This window comes from Gigantopelta aegis, chromosome 2, assembly GCF_016097555.1.
Source record: "Gigantopelta aegis isolate Gae_Host chromosome 2, Gae_host_genome, whole genome shotgun sequence".
NCBI lineage: Eukaryota > Metazoa > Mollusca > Gastropoda > Neomphalida > Peltospiridae > Gigantopelta > Gigantopelta aegis.
In genome coordinates this window covers 276325-290703 of record NC_054700.1, presented here as the reverse complement: position 1 = coordinate 290703, position 14379 = coordinate 276325, and the positions used below count along the sequence as shown (strand labels likewise).

Below are 14379 nucleotides of genomic sequence, written 5' to 3'. Positions count from 1 at the left end.
GGAGTGTTGTTTTAGTTAATTGGTCCTTTCTTTCCGTGGTCTGCACATGTGATTCCTAATTGGCAGGTGTATAATGCAGGGTATCGACCAGGTAAGTGATTACCACTTGTCGTGTTGTACAAGCAAGTTTTATCACATGTAGTTTCGATTGTAAAAAATGTGGAAGATTCATTAATTTGGTTTAAAATCGAACAACTATTTTCGTCTAATGTGTATATATGCTTCTCGTACTTACCCCATGAAAACAACGTGTTTTATAAGATATACAACAGCGATATATTTGATTGTATTTTGAATGATGTTTGCGAGTTCTGTGAACTTGGTACAGTTATTGTTGCTGGTGACCTTAACAGTCGTGTGGGCAATCAGGTTGACTATATAGAAACAGATGTTGTAGGTAAACCAGTATTAGATATTTTATCGGAATTTATGATGTATGACGCTGACAGGGCGATGAAGAAACGTGTAACCGAAGACGCCACCGTTAATTCTTTTGGTAGAAAATTAATAACGTGTAAAACTACAGGTTTACGCATAAGCAATGGTCGTTTGCCAGGTGACGAATGTGGCCGTTTTACTTTTTACAACCATTTAGGTTCAAGTGTAATAGATTACGTTCTTGAACACAAAGATAACGTGGATACAATTTCTGAACTGCATGTGTGCGATTTTAATGAGTGGTCAGATCATGCACCTATAGCGTTTACTATGAACTGTAAACAACTTCATGAATGCGGTCCTATTGTTGATGACGTATCAGTTTCTACATCTTACGTATGGAGCGCTGACAAATTAGAGGAAATGAAGCGAAAACTGTATGAGAAATCCAGCGACATGCATGAGTGTATTGACAACATGCAGTCATCCGAAACGTCTGTCAGCGAAGGGCTTGTGGACTTTACATCTCTAATTAATGACATTTTTGAGCCATACTGTTTGAAAACATCCAAGCTGTTCCATAGCCATACACACGTGAAATCTGTTCACACTAATAAGCCATGGTTTGATGATAGATGCAGAACATTCTACAATGGTTATCGAAATTCTTTGCATGTTTTTAATACTGAACGTAATGTAAACAATAGGCAAGCTTTAGTTTTAGCTAAACGTATATACAAGACTTGTGAGCGTAGAGTTAAAAGAAATTACTTGAGATTTGAAGGCAATAAGATTGGTTTCCTAAGAAAATGTAATCCTCGGCAGTTCTTTAGTTTATTTAAAAAGCGCAAACGTGAACCGAAAACAGATTTATCTCTGGATGATTTTTTAAAACATTTTAAAGATTTAGCCAGTAACACAGACGACCCTCCAGATGCTGCAGCAGAACACGACGAGGGCACTTACGCAGAGCTCGACTGCCCAATCACTGAAGAAGAGGTTCACACAGTAATACGACATTTAAAATCATGAAAATCACCAGGAAAAGACCATTTACTTAATGAATATTTTATTACGTTCCAAGATGTATTTGTTCCTTTTTTGACTCGAATTTTTAATGTTATATTTGATAGTGGAATATTTCCTTCAAGTTGGTCGGAAGGTATTGTAATTCCTCTATATAAGAAAGGTAACGTAAATGGTACAAATAATTACAGAGGTATTACACTTGTCAGCTCTCTAGAAAAAGTTTTCACTGCAATTTTAAATAATAGATTGTTAAAGTGGTCAGACGAAAACGATGTTATTACAGATGCCCAGTTTGGTTTTAAACCAGGCTACGGCACAACTGATGCGATTTTTGCACTCCATGCTGTTATTATGAAAATGTTGGCGAGTAAAAAGAAATTGTATTGCTGTTTTGTAGACTATAGAAAAGCGTTTGATAGTGTAAATCGATGTAAATTATTATTTAAGTTAGCACGTTCCGGTATTACCGGCAAACTCTATAATATTATAAAATCGATGTATGACGGTTTGAAGACATGTGTCAAGTATCAGTCTCAGTTTTCAGACTATTTTAATTGTAATACTGGACTAATGCAAGGCGAAGCGTTATCACCATTTTTGTTTTCTATGTATATTAATGATTTTGAAAATGAGCTAATTAGTGGCTTATGTGAGCCAATGTATTTACACGATATTTCGTTGTTTCTTGTAATGTATGCTGATGACACTGTTCTTTTATCAGAGACAGTAGAAGGTCTTCAGAAGATGCTTGATGTGCTCTATGCATATAGTACAAAATGGAACATCAGTGTTAATATAGATAAAACAAAAATTGTTGCATTCAGAAATAGAGGTAAAATAACTGTTAAAGAATCATGGATATATAACGATGACCTAATTGAAATTGTTGATTGTTTTAATTACCTTGGATTGACATTGAATTTTAATGGAAAGTTTACTATATCACAAAGTGTAATTGCTTCACAGGGCAGAAAATGTATGAATCACATTTCAAGAATATGTAATAATCTATGCCTTAATAAGGACACGAAGTTGCACGTTTTCGATACCTATGTTTCTAGTGTTTTAAATTATGGATGCGAAATATGGGGTTTTCATCCTGCTCATGATATTGAACATGTACATATGGATTTTTGTAAACGAATTTTGAATGTCAAGAAATGCACCACAAATGTAGTTGTTTTGACAGAACCTGGAAGAGTTCCTTTAAGTATTATGCGAAAAATTAGAATACTTAAATATTGGTTGAAATTACTACAAACCAGAAATTGTATCTTAAAATCGTTATATGAAGATATGTTAGAACACATGAATCCCTCTAATTGGCTATACCAGGTAAGATATTTACTACTATCAATAGGTTTCGGAGATGTTTGGTGTAGTCAGCATGTAGATAGTGCTAACTCATTTTTAAAATGTTTAGAAATACGTCTAACGGACCAGTTTATTCAAGAGAAAGATGCTACAATAGACAAATCTCCAAAATGTACATTATATAAACTGCTGATAGACACTTTTTGTTTGCAATATTATCTTAGAATATCAATTCCTGAATGTTATGCCACGCTTATTACAAAATTTCGTGTATCTTCCCATCAATTGCTCATTGAACAAGGAAGATATTATGGTATAGAAAGATCGGAAAGAAAATGTAAATTGTGCAATAAGGACGATATAGAAGACGAATACCATTTTATTCTGATATGTCCATTGTATACAGGTTTACGAATTACTTACATAAAAAAATATTATTGGTTCAAACCATCTATGTTTAAAATTGTACAAGTATTATCAGTTCAAAACAGAAAAGAACTATGTAATCTCGGTAAATTTCTCAAACATGCAACCATTTTACGTTCTAAGCATATATAACTGTCCATCCTCCAATTACACAATCACCCATTGTATATATTATCTGTTTGTATCATTGTTTATTGAATGTATATGTATATGCCTATGAGCCGTAAGGCTTAAAGCTAATAAACTATACTATACTATACCACTGTCTAGACATACGTACAAAACAGTCGACTGAATGTGTGCCCGTCGATGGGCTCTGAAACTCGGACAGCTAAATGTTGTGGTGCCCTATCTGGATCGCCACCCTGCCCGTCCTATACGTCCCATGTTGTATATGTGAGAAATAGAAAACTATCATTGGTAACATGATAAATGGCACCCCTGTCGGACAAACTGTATCAGTTAGAGCCTGAGACACCAGGGTGAACTAATTTGTGTCCGAGAAAAGAATAAAAAGAAAGTTGCCTTCGTGACCCCTTTTGAGGTAGAATTGACATCCAGTAGCTGGTGATTAATTAGTCAGTGTGTTCCAGTGGTGTCGTTAAGTCAAACGCACTTTAACCTTTTGAAGAAAACGTTTCCTTTGTTACCTCTCCAACTTTCCTTGTGTGCCCCATTTCTGTTACTCAACGGAAGACAATACTTGCCGTCCCCCACCCCATCAAGAATTTTTTAAAATTAAAACAAAATAATAAAAATAAATTAATATTCGATCCCCAATATATATATATATATATATATATATATATGTGTGTGTGTGTGTGTGTGTGTGTGTGCTTGCGTACGTGTGTGTATGTGTGAGTACGTGTGTGTGTGTGTGTGCATATGTGTGTGCGTGTGTGTGCGTGCGTGTGTGTGTACGTGTGTGTGTGTGTGTAGGTGGGCAGGCGAACACGGACGGAAATGTGGGTTATAGTTGCGTCGCTGGGATGGAAATATTAAAAAAAAAACCATCCTTTCCTCAGTTTTGCATCCATATAATTGATTTTGGTTTACAAACATATGAAAACTAATTTCCGTTTCAATAATTGTGTAAGTTTGATATTGTTATTTGTTCAGTTGTCCCTATTGTTATCGATTAGTAAACTGTTACAGCTGATGGACATTGGTAACCCGTGCAGTGCAACACACACACACACACACACACACACACACACACACACACACACACACTGACTTACTTACTTACTTACATACATACATACAATAGATATTCATACATCAATACATACATACATACATCAGGGTTGAAAATTAGCAGTCTCCCGGTCGCCCGTGGCGACCTTTATTGACTAAGGACGACTAAGAATTTTACAAAGGTAGTCCGTTGGGCGACCATCGATTTTAAGGTCTGACCAGTATGGTACTGGTTAAAAAAAAACCCACTGAAACTGTGACAAAACACACCGCGTCTGTGCTGGCGCGAACTACAGCAGCAGGAGACATAGAACATGCTCTATATTTTGACAGCACCAGACTCGGCTTCTGTGGTTTTGGGTCGGGTCTTTCCAAAAATAAGACACAAAATGTATTGCAGACACTGCATGTATTTTTAAAATCTGCAAGTCTTCGGTTTATTGCGATGGACTGGATACGCCATAATTATCTAGTAGACCTACTTTTTGACAATTGTTATTAAGTGTTATGGTAAACATGAACCATATTTAATTAGCTTATTTCAGAATCTATCTTGTAGTTTTAATTCACACTAACGTGAGCACATCCGCGCATATAAAAATAACAATGAAATAACAACCTAATTACATGAGCAGGGCCGTCGAATGAGCATTTGGCAAAATAGTGGATTATTCAATGGATCTCTATCTAGTGCCTCGTTTTACACCGCCACAAAGTATATTTCATCCCTCTTGTATTGCCGCAAAGAGGACTGCCACTCCCAGACTAATTTACTAAGGTACGCGCTGTTCTACCTTTAGTCTCCCCTTCCCCTGTATTATATGTTTCTTTAGGCATTGTCTCTGTAAAGTTGCATACCTTGGCTGTTCTAGCATTTTGTCTTCACCCCTGTATTAAAAATGATATTTAATCTGTATAACGTAATGGTAATTTGTAAAGAAAAAAAAAATCTTGTTAAAAGAAACGATCTATGTAGGGTGAGCACATGGTTATTATTAAACAAAGGACATTCTAGGTTTGATTTTTGCTGTACAATTAAATTTCAAAGTGATAATTGGAGGGCTAGTTGAATTTGAACAGGGCCAGTAAGATTTTACGTCAACTGGCCCTGCCGGCGACCATGCTTTTCATGTTAATTTTCAACACTGATACATACATACAGAACACATCGTGGTTAGTCTGCAATTTGTGGGCGATTCGGTGCCACAGGTTCGAGTCCCAGCAACGGCATGGGGCAATTTGGGAGGCCAGAAAGGATTTAATTATCCCCTGCGCCAGTGCGTTAATATCTATGTATGTAACAGTCAACCTCGACATACATAATATATAGATATTCATACATCAATACATCAATAAATACATACATACATACATACATACATACATACCCATGTTATCCAAGCGCCAATGAAACTGGCCGACTGTTTTCGGCATTCAACTGGAGAAAAAATCTCATTCACGAAAAACTCCGGCTGGTTACCCCCAAACTCTAGAGTAGATCCTGGAATCATTAAAGCTCACAAACGGATATTCGAAACAATGGTTGATGTGACAGTTTATACACATCAGCAAAATATTTTTGTCATGGAACGTCGTGCTCTCACCAAACTACGCAAAAACCGCAAAATTGTTATAAAACCTGCAGATAAAGGGTCAGCCACTGTCATTCTATCAAGGGAGAACTATATCCGGGAAGCCCATCGACAGCTTAATAATTCGAAGTACTACAAAAACATTAGACAAAGCTATTTGGCCTGAGAATTGTAAACAAGTTCAATGGAATTATTCAATGTCTAAAAGATCAGGGACATATTAATAAAAAAACAAGTAAAATATTTAGAAGTCAGGTCACAATCAGAAACCCGGAGATTTTATCTACTTCCAAAAATCCACAAGCCAGTCCGATATTAACACACCACCCAGTCGTACAATATTTCAGAATACATAGACTTTCACTTAAAACCAATTGCAAATAGACATGAAAGTTTTGTGAAGAACACTGAAGATCTTCTATCAAAATTATCAAAAAACAAAATCCCAAAAGATTCATTCTTGGTTACCCTTGATATTGACTCCATGTACACGACATAGGTATTAATGCGGGCATTGATTCAGTTAAGTGAGCATTTGATAAGTACCCAGATCCAAAGAGACCAAATAAGAACATTATTGAGCTGTTAGAATTAAGCCTAAAAGGAAATAATTTTGAGGTTGATGGAGAAATGTATCAGCAAGTGTGTGGTTGTGCTATAGGCAAACGTTTTAGTCCAAACTGTGCATCTATCTATGTCGCCGAATGGGACGAGGCTGCTTTAAAGAAATCGAGTAAAACACCTCTTTTGTACCTCAGATATCTCGACGATATGCTTATCATTTGGCCACACTCTAAACAAGAATTTTGGAACTTTTTTCAGATATTAAATCAACAGGATGACAATATCAAACTTAAGGCCACCATATCAGATAAATCAGTTCACTTTTTGGATGTAACAATTTATAAAGGTACACAGTTTGAAACAACAGGTTACCTAGACTACAAAGTGTTTTTCAAACCCACAGACACACACCAACTTCTCCACTGCAAATCTTTTCACCCATGACACACCTTTAAAGGCATTGTTAAATCTCAGATTATTAGATTTCACAGAAATTCGAGTAACAAACAGAATTTCAATGAGGCTTGTTCACTTTTATTTAATGCTTTAAAACCTAGGGGATATTCAAAACGGTTTTTAAGAAAAATTAAATCTGAAACTGTTCGAGAATTAGAAAATCCCTTTAGGGCAACTGAAGACTATAAACCATACAAACTTCAGCATAACCAATCACCTCAAATAAGCACTGGCTCCTCTACTACTTGAGCCAAAACCAGGTGTAGACTTCAAAACTTACTTAAAACGCAGTCGACTTTCAAAAGTCAACAGACCAAAATTGAATATCAAATTCGGACAGACATGAACTGTGATTCGAAAAATGTGGTATATCTAATCACCTGTAATTTATGTAAAAACAGTACGTAGGACAAACGCAAAACCAACTGAGAATTAGAGCAGTTTGTCACAAGTATGATATTCGGCATGAAGTTGACACCCCTGTCGCCAATCACTTCAATCTACCTGACCATTCGTTAGATGAAAATGTTGAAATAATTCCAACTGAACAACCCCTGATACTTAGTTCAAAAGACGAAACAGACCTCTTGAGACTTTAACGAGAGGCCTTCTGGATTCGTACATTACAGACAAAACAGCCATTTGGAATCAACGTTGAATCTGGTAAAGCCGTAAAAAGAGATAAAATAATGTTTCCAATAATTTACAGTCGACGTAGCGTTGATATTGGTAAACTTATGAAGGAGGAGTATTTAAATCTGCTAACAGCTATGAAAAAGCCTATACAGCACGCCCGGTTATTGCATACAGAAAAAATCCAAGTCTCAAGGATATCTTAGTCTCCACCCGACTACACGCCGCCTAAGCCTGCGTCTAAGTATCTAAGCCAGTCCATTTTTCAGCGGTTGGTTTGTTGTTATCCCTTTCCTAAAAATTTGTTTTAAAAACAGATACATCGTATCCGGCTGTAAACAAAACATAGTACTAGCCAAATAAATTTAAAACAAGATTGACCGAAAAACAGTTATATTTTGTATATCACAACGGTCTATTTAAAATCAATTTCGAATCCCTGGAGCAAAATTAGAAAATAACATTTAAAAAAAAGAAAGAATTTAATTCCTGAGTCAGTGCGTTCATTCATTCTTAAATACATCTATACATACATATCTGCGTACATCTGTCACATACATATCTGCGTACCTCTGTACATACATATCTGTGTACATCTGTACATACATCTCTGCGTACATCTGTACATACATATCTGCGTACATCTGTACATACGTATCTGCGTCTATCTATACATACATATCTGCGTACCTCTGTACATACATATCTGCGTACCTCTGTACATACATATGTGCGTACATCTATACATACATATGTGCGTACATCTATACATACATCTGTGCGTACATCTGTACATACATCTGTGCGTACATCTGTACATACATCTCTGCGTACATGCAAACACACTGACTAAAAGCCCCACGATCATGCTGCACCGCAGGGGAGTAAACCGTAACCCTAGTGTCTGATCTGAAACCGTAAACCTAGTGTCTGATCTGAAATCAGTTGATTTTCATCATCGATCATCGATTATAATCAGTTTTCTGCAAATGATCAACGTTCGATCATACAATCGTTTAGCATTATGTGAACTGAAAACGTATTTGAATGATTACGACCATGCATGTGTTGTCTTAGTGACAGGGATCCGGCACGTCGTTACTCCTACTTGATAACACCTAGTCATTATGTGTTGGCTTTATGTGCGCATGTCAACAAACCACAGCATGTCACCTAAGTTGTAGGAACAAATACAGTTAACATTGTCAATCGATTATGAGTGTTTATAAGGCATCATGGCATCGGTAGAGTTGAACCCATCGATTATCGATTATGACCAATCATCCGGCGTCACTAATTAACCCTGGGTTCGTATATAACAGGTAAATGTCACACAGTTCGCGTCATTTCAAATCGATTAGGAATCTCAAAACGAGAGACGAGCATCGAAACAATGGATAAACATTAGTGTTGCCTAAATAGTTCTAACAATATACAAAGGCGTTGTGTAACATGACAAAATGCGGGTTTCCAATACATGTTAGATCAACGTGTATGTACGCAAATGTAAATTCCTGTGTGCATGCGAACAGTTTGACAGACGTCGATAACGTAATGAATGGCGTTTGTCTAATATACTCGACGAAAAAACAAACAGTCGTTGCGGGGTTTTTAGGTTATTTGTGTGTGTGTGTGTGTGTGTGTGTGTGTGTGTGTGTGTGTGTGTGTTTGTGTGTGTTGTTGTTGGTGTGTTTTGGGGAGTTTGTGGGGATGGGGGTGTTTTCTTTCTTTTTTTCTTTGTTGCAATTATTTGTTCTTTCTTTTTTTTTTTTTTTTTATTATATATATTTATTTTGTTTTGCACTGGCAGTTTACTGATGTTTGATTTGGCCATAGGTCTATATAGATATGTTTGTCCGACATTATTTTTGACGTTTCGTTCATAGATATATTAGTTTATTCATTTTATTTACCACACTGTATATAAAAAGTTTAGTTTTGTTTAACGACACCACTAGAGCACATCGAATATAGAATATCAAACGTTTGGTTATTCTGACACGTAGTCCTCAGAGAAAATCCGTTAAATGTTTTCTAATGTAGCAAGGGATCTTTTATATGCACTCTCCCACAGACAGGAAAGCACATACCACGGCCTTTGACCAGTTGTGGTGCACTGGTTGGAACGATAAATACAGCGTACATTGCCATCATTTGTGGATTTAAACATCCTTGTTTCATATACAGGCTTCATTGTTCTGTATTGTGGTTAAATATTTACTCATTCAGTGCTTGCAGTATTGGTTTTCCACTCTTGTCTTGTTTGGTTTAGTCCCCTACCGGTCCAACAGGCGGCTACTTTAGGTTTCGCCCGGTCCTTCTGTCCGTCTGTTCGTCTGTTTGTCTGTTTGTATGTCTGTCTGTTTGTCTATGTGTCTGTCTATCTCCGTCTGTCTGTTTGTAAGTCTGTCTGTTTTTCTATGTGTCTGTCTGTCTGTTTGTATGCCTGTCTGTTTGTCTATGTGTCTGTCTGTCCGTCTGTCCCACATATAGTTTTCCGGACGTGTTTTTCGCAATGCCTCAAGATAATTTAGATGAAGTTTTCTATATAGCTTTATCATGTACTGTTACAGATCTAGCTGGACGTTCATGGCGATTTACTTAGTTTGGCCATGGTTATGATCCTTGTTTTTCATTGTAGAAACATACCTCGGTTTCCTGAATTGAGATTTGAAACATAGGTCCCAACTGAGTTAGAAGAAAGAACCACAGGTCCCAAATGAGTTAGTAGAAATAGCAAAAATAAACACACTGTTCAACGTTTTTTTTTTGTCGGTTGAGTATATTGACTGGGCAGACAATAAATAGAGATTTGCACTGTTACACGCATCCCACAGCATGCTTATCAACAATGGGACATCGGAAAACATCATAATTCGAGTTAACAAAAGATCACGAATGTCAATAGTGGAGAAAGGTTGAATATATGTTTTCCATTTGTAAAACGTGAATGAGTTTTAAAAGCCAGTGATATTTAACACACATTTATTATTCATTACCTTCACGATAGGTAGGCCTAAATAGATTCAGTAAATACTAATGAAATGTTAATGTAAAGATCTTTTTATGAGCTATTACGGTGCGACGCCTATTATGACGTCATATGTACCTAGGGATTATTAATTAATTATCCGTACGGCGAGCGACAATGGTGCTGAACATAATGTAGAGGACGTCCTATAACAAGCCAATCCCTGCTGCTCCTTCAGCTCAGCCTCAGACAGGTACACCGGATATTGCCAGTGTAGCAGCGACAAAACGTCTTCTGATCATTACAGAAATTCAGAATTAAAGTTTTCTGTTCTGTTGACGTCCGACCTTTTCGGGTAACTCATTTATCTTATCTTCGTACAAGTTCGTATAACTTTAACTGTGTGGAGAGCAGTGTAAGAAAACGCTGTTATTTCGTAGCATTTACACATCGAAGGTGTACGGTGAATTTCTCCTGTACGCACGAACGTCATCGTTACAATAGCATGCAACGTGCTGGTTGTAGAAAAAAGAAAGAAATGTTTTATTTAACGACGCACGCAACACATTTTATTTACGGTTATATGGCGTCAGACATATGATTAAGGACCACACAGATTTTGAGAGGAAACCCGCTGTCGCCACTTCATGGGCTACTCTTTCCGATTAGCAGTAAGGGGTCTTTTATTTGCGCTTCCCACAGGCAGGGTAGCACAAACCATGGTCTTTGTTGAACCAGTTATGGATCACTGGTCGGTGCAAGTGGTTTACACCTACCCATTGAGCCTTGCGGAACACTCACTCAGGGTTTGGAGTCAGTATCTGGATTTAAAATCCCATGCCTCGACTGGGATCCGAACCCAGTACCTACCAGCCTGTTGACCGATGACCTAACCACGACGCCACCGACGCCGGTCGTTCTGGTTGTAGACTCATTCACTGTTTGAAGTGTTAACGGAGTGTGATCACATTGTACATGACAGTGTAAATAACAGTGTAGATGACAGTGCAAATAACAGTGTATATGTCAGTGTAGATGAAAGTTTTAAATTACAGTATAGATCACAGTGTAGATGCCAGTGTAAATAACAGTATGGATGACAGTGCACATAACAGTGTAAATAAGAGTGGAGATGAAAGTGTAGATGACAGTATATATGACATTGTAAATAACAGGGTAGATAACAGTATAGGTAACAGTGTAGATGACAGTGCAGACGACAATGTAGATGACAGTGTAGATAACACGGTGTAGATGACAGTGTAGATGACAGTGTAGACGACAATGTAGATGACAGTGTAGATAACACGGTGTAGATGACAGTGTAGACGACAGTGTAGACGACAATGTAGATGACAGTGAAGATGACAGTGTACGTGACAACGTAGATAACGGTGTAGATTACATTGTAGATGTTAGTGTAGATAACAATGTAGATGACAGTGTAGATAACACGGTGTAGATGACAGTGTTGATAACACCGTGTAGATGACAGTGTAGACGACAATGTAGATGACAGCGTAGATGGCAGTGTAGGTGACAATTTAGATAACGGTGTAGATTACATTGTAGATGTCAGTGTAGATGATAGTGTATATGACAGTATAGACGAAAACAGATGTCAGCGTAGATGACAATGTAAATGAAAGGTATGTGTTAGTGTAGATGACAGTGTAGATTACAGTGTAGATCAGAATGAAAATTGATGTGTAGATGGATGTGTAGATGGCATTATAGTTGACAATCTAGAAGATGACAGTGTAGATGACGGTGGTATGACAGTCTAGATGACAGTGTGGAGTGATCAACAGCTGTCGTATTAAGCTGCACCCCGCTCCAGTTCTAGTTTACATAGATCAATGCCTGTCATGTTAAGCTGCACCCCGCTCCAGTTCTAGTTTACAGAGATCAATGCCTGTCATGTTAAGCTGCACCCAGGTCCAGTTCTAGTTTACAGAGATCAATGCCTGTCATGTTAGGCTGCACCCCGCTCCAGTTCTAGTTTACAGAGATCAATGCCTGTCATGTTAAGCTGCACCCGCTCCGGTTCTAGTTTACATAGATCAATGCCTGTCATGTTAAGCTGCACCCCGCTCCGGTTCTAGTTTACATAGATCAATACCTGTCATGTTAAGCTGCACCCCGCTCCGGTTCTAGTTTACAGAGATCAATACCTGTCATGTTAAGCTGCACCCCGCTCCGGTTCTAGTTTACAGAGATCAATACCTGTCATGTTAAGCTGCACCCCGCTCCGGTTCTAGTTTACACAGATCAATACCTGTCATGTTAAGCTGCACCCCGCTCCGGTTCTAGTGTATAGATATCAATACCTGTCATGTTAAGCTGCACCCCGCTCCGGTTCTAGTTTATAGAGATCAATACCTGTCATGTTAAGCTGCACCCCGCTCTAGTTCTAGTTTACAGAGATCAATACCTGTCATGTTAAGCTGCACCCCGCTCTAGTTCTAGTTTACAGAGATCAATACCTTTCATGTTAAGCTGCACCCCGCTCTAGTTCTAGTTTACAGAGATCAATACCTGTCATGTTAAGCTGCACCCCGCTCCAGTTCTAGTTTACATAGATCAATGCCTGTCATGTTAAGCTGCACCCCGCTCCAGTTCTAGTTTACAGAAATCAATGCCTGTCATGTTAAGCTGCACTCCGCTGCAGTTCTAGTTTACAGAGATCAATGCCTGCCATGATAAGCTGCACCCCGCTCCATTTCTAGTTTACAGAGATCAATGCCTGTCATGTTAAGCTGCACTCCGCTCCGGTTCTAGTTTATAGAGATCAATACCTGTCATGTTAAGCTGCACTCTGCTGCAGTTCTAGTTTACAGAGATCAATACCTGTCATGTTAAGCTGCACTCCGCTGCAGTTCTAGTTTATAGAGATCAATACCTGTCATGTTAAGCTGCACCCCGCTCCGGTTCTCGTTTATAAAGATCAATACCTGCCATGTTAAGCTACACCCCGCTCCGGTTCTAGTTTATAGAGATCAATACCTGCCATGTTAAGCTACACCCCGCTCCGGTTCTAGTTTATAGAGATCAATACCTGTCATGTTAAGCTGCACCCCGCTCCGGTTCTAGTTTACATAGATCAATACCTGTCATGTTAAGCTGCACCCCGCTCCGGATCTAGTTTACATAGATCAATACCTGTCATGTTAAGCTGCATCCCGCTCTAGTTCTAGCGTGGAGTGATCAAAACCTGTTGTAGTAAACTATACCCCGCTCCAGTTCTATTTTGGGGTGATCGACAGCTGTCATGTTAAGCTACACCCCGCTCCGGTTCTAGTTTGAAGTGATCAACAGCTGTCGTATTAAGCTGCACCCGCTCCGGTTCTAGTTTAGAGAGATCAACAGCTAGTGTGTTAATCTGCACCCCGCTTCAGTTCTATTGTGGAGTGATCAACAACTGTTGTGTTAAGCTACACCCCACTTCAGTTCGAATGTGTAGTGATCAACAACTGTCGTGTTAAGCAACACCCACTCCGGTTCTAGTTTAGAGAGATCAACAGCTATTATGTTAAGCTGCACCCCACTTCAGTTCTATTGTGGAGTGATCAACAACTGTTGTGTTAAGCTACACCCCACTTCAGTTCTAATGTGTAGTGATCAACAACTGTCGTGTTAAGCAACACCCACTCCGGTTCTAGTTTAGAGAGATCAGCAGCTATTATGTTAAGCTGCACCCCACTTCAGTTCTAATGTGGAGTGATCAACAACTGTTGTGTTAAGCTACACCCCGCTCCAGTTCTAATTTGGAGTGATCGACAGCTGTCATGTTAAGCTGCACCCCGCTTTGGTTCTAGT

General features: G+C 38.4%; 1 protein-coding gene across 1 annotated transcript in view; it reads left to right on the top strand.

Moving 5' to 3' along the window:
* Positions 1-10738: 10738 nt before the first annotated feature.
* LOC121379388 (probable G-protein coupled receptor 139) overlaps positions 10739-14379 on the top strand; it is a 69815-nt gene continuing 66174 nt past the window's right edge. Inside the window, exon 1 of the mRNA XM_041507985.1 lies at positions 10739-10915. The gene's annotated coding sequence lies outside the window, so the exon portion shown is untranslated. The remainder of the gene's footprint in view (positions 10916-14379) is intronic.